The sequence below is a fragment of the Perca flavescens genome, chromosome 16, assembly GCF_004354835.1.
Source record: "Perca flavescens isolate YP-PL-M2 chromosome 16, PFLA_1.0, whole genome shotgun sequence".
In the NCBI taxonomy this organism is placed as follows: Eukaryota; Metazoa; Chordata; class Actinopteri; order Perciformes; family Percidae; genus Perca; species Perca flavescens.
The window spans coordinates 33656230-33659893 of NC_041346.1; the positions used below are offsets into that span (position 1 = coordinate 33656230).

Sequence of the window (3664 nt, forward strand, 5' to 3'; positions counted from 1 at the left end):
CGAACACTGACTGTAAATATTAATGTAAAAAGCATCCGTTTCAGAGAAGTGCTGCAAATGCGTTAGTGTGTTAAACCTGTAGAAGTCTAGGAGAAAGTCAGCCACTTCTAACTTGATTCATGACCTCAGTAAACATTTTCATTATGAGTTTATGGTCTCAAACGCTAGTTTTAAGTCTTCTGCAACACAGAATGATATTAATTTTTTTAATTATGGTCTCAATTTTTAAATCAGCGATAAAGCAGGGGGTGTTTTAGGGCGTGGCTTTGATGTGATTGCCAGTAAAAGTGTGTAACGTAATGTAGAGTGTAAGTAGCGTTGATGGCTCCTCCCTCACTCGTCTAAAATTGTCACATCCCCAACCCTGATCGCTGCGCCTAACGGCAAACTCGACGACTCATAGCAGATCTCCACACACCAATGGCACCTACAATGGAAGCACTAACAAGTGTTGTCATCCGCCACCCACTCCAATGGCCACTTCTTTCCACTGTAAAACAAAAAGGAAAGTTTGAGTTTGAGTTATACAGATAAAATGTAGACACAATGAGACAAATTTAGACTTCTTGTAGCTGTTACCATAGTATAATATTCCAATGTTACTGTGTACAATAATTCATTGAGTTTATGATGTGAATCACGGTTTGGAATGCAATATATATATATAGCAATATATTGGAATGCAATATATATATACATGTCTTGGACAGTGAATATCAGCTTCTGCCTTCAAACAGACACTTTAGAGTTCATTCTTTTAATCGTATTAGACTTAAAAACTCCTTCATACATCAATCTATCCTATTGCTAAACCGGTTACATTAAACTCAGTGCAATATTTATTTCAGGGATATACATCTCCAAGACTTTGTCTGTGTGTATGTTTATGTCATGTACTGTTGTTATATATGTTTTCTCTGTTTCCTTATTTTGGAGTTTATGTCATCTATGGTAATGTCTCATGAATGTTTGGATGTATGTGTATGTCCTCATTAGGATGTATGTGTATGTCATTTACTGTTTTTGGATGTATGTCTACGTGCTCATTTTAAACAAGCTACCCAGGGATGTACAAAGAATTTCAGCCTTTGGCTGACAATAAAGTTGTATCGTATCGTATCGTATATATATATATATATATATATATATATATATATATATATGTATATATATATATATATATATATATATATATATATATATAAATTGCATTCAAACCGTGATTATATATATATATATATATATATATATATATATGCCCAGTGGAGCTGCTCAGTGGCCAACAAATCAGGCTGTGGTTGTACTGGGCAGCTTCCAGGTATGAATGTGGAACTGTGTGAATGTGATCAGGGCGTTCCTGCAAAAGAGAGGCTGCCTCTCAGTGAACCTCCCCTGAATAAATAAAGGTTAAATAAAAAAATATGTGTGTGTGTGTGTATATATATATATATATATATATATATATATATATATATATATAGCCCTTATTATGAAGTGTTAAGTAAGATTTATGGTACTTTTTGTGTCACCTTTAATTAACTCTACCATCATCAAAACAAATGAGGAATATCCTTCAGAAAGGTTTTTAATCCAAAAAACAAATCCAGCGTTACATCATAAAAATATGTAAATCGTTCGCTAACAGCCGGGATTATAGAGGGGGAGTCAGCCGCATACTATGATACAATACAGATGTTGTCTCACTGTGCTTTCTGCCGGGTTTTTCAACTGTGTAAAAAAATGTGATTTTGTAAAGAGATTTTTTAAACCTGGCCTGTTAGCTGGTATTTGAGTTATGGTGGTGTTGTATCATTAACGTAAGTGCAAAAACATGAAAACATGAATCAATCTCTCCCTCTTACTCATCGCTAAGTAGACTGTGTATGTGCACACCTGATTACCTTAACGTTAACAACCTGCAAGCAGGTGGGCGGTTCTTGAGCGTACTATAAAATAAATCAAACAAAGAGAAATAGTCTTCCCTCGTCTTAAAGTGATAAAAAAACAAAACGATACTATAGTAACCTATTTGCTTTTCCATTGCAGCGGAGGAGAAATCGTCTGCACAAAATAATTTAAGTGTCTGATGGTTATTTATGTGTGCTTTAGAACATAATCACTGCGAAACAATCATTACTAAGCTTTATTTATCTCTCTCAACTACACAATAACAGATTCAAGTAGCTACAAAATATGAGTTCTGCTGGTATACAGCTGGACGGGAGTATGTGATGTTAGCTGTTCACTGAATATGACGTGTAAAGCTCTGCCCATTTCTATATCTTAAAGTAATTGTTATGCGTGGCTCTTGGCTACCCAGGTGATGCCATGACCAGGGATTTACCCACGTTGACTGGCTGAACATATAATCAGGGTCCAACCCTGGTCACCGGTGTGAAAGAGGTATAAGATGTATGTAGGGTATACTAAATTAGTTTTCATAAGTAGTGTTTAAGCACCTATATAGACTAACTTTAACTTAGAAATGTACATACATTTTGTCATTAACTTGTATTTGTTGCACTAATTGACAATGTGTTAACCATGAAAAGTCATACATACCAGAGTTTGCATGGCTCCCACTCGACCTGCTTCATTTTTTGGCCCTATAAAACAGTGAGTTTTATGAACTTTAAATTTGCACGTCTTAACAGTTATACTATTCTCTAAAATATGCTTTTAAGACAATTCAATTCAAAACAGAAAAATGCAATCGACCCTTTTCGACTGGTACAATCTGTATCTTCAGAATTTCCATTTGGTGTGAAGTTCAGCAATTGCTTTTTTTCCTCTTACACTGTATGAAGAACCAACTTGCTAAGGTGTGCACTCGACACCCAGCTCTCCTAAATTCTTGAGAAATATACATTTTCATTTGTAAGAGACAAGTTGGGCTGCTGCCTAAAACAATACAACTTTGATTGAAAGCTGTGTTAAACAGCAAAATCAAATCAAAATCTGATTCCAGGAAATTTAACTGGAATCGTGTTTTTGCTAAATGAAACACTTCATTATATATGAAATTGACTATACAGCAAGTACAGTCAAGTCCTTACAGTTGAAAAGGGCCTTTGAAAACATTAAACGAAAGGGAACGCACGAACTGCAAAACATATTTTCACTTAATTTAATTTTGAATTTCTTATGACAACGGAAGGAGCTACGTGATGCCTTATTTATCATTAACCTTAACAACTTTGCATTTGGCAACCCTCTTCACAGGGTGAAAATCCTGGCTCCCTGTCAGTGTGTGTAGGCATTCTGAAAGGAAAAATATATTAACAAGCTTACTACACTGAACAAGCCTTTACAGAATTATAAGAGATTATTGAAAAAACATTACTTATCGAGTTTTCTTATATCAAAGCTATTCTTGTACAAAATGTGAATGCAACACTGGTAAGTTACTCTATACAATGGTCTGGGTGAATACTTGATTCCCGTTTCTATGTGTGGCAAGTCATATCTAAGGTTGGTTCTATTTACTGGAGCAGTGAACACGGTTTGCATTGCATAAGAACCTTATGGAACGTGAATGTAATGCCTCAAGCGTAACCACTGAAACATAGTAATTGTTTAAAAAAAAAAGTGACCATGGTATAAATGGAGGCAACCCTTATAAGTTAACTATAAGTAAGCTATAAGTAAATTAACCCTTAATAAA

At 34.9% G+C, this 3664-nt stretch overlaps 1 long non-coding RNA gene across 1 annotated transcript; it reads right to left on the reverse strand.

Annotated features, from left to right (window-relative positions):
* Positions 1-223: 223 nt before the first annotated feature.
* On the reverse strand, positions 224-3332 carry LOC114570739 (uncharacterized). Its single transcript, XR_003694571.1, has 3 exons — positions 3188-3332; positions 2563-2606; positions 224-490 (listed from the first exon to the last, which is right to left on the reverse strand). It is a non-coding gene; the product is annotated as an uncharacterized LOC114570739 (long non-coding RNA).
* Between the last annotated feature and the right edge of the window lie 332 nt (positions 3333-3664).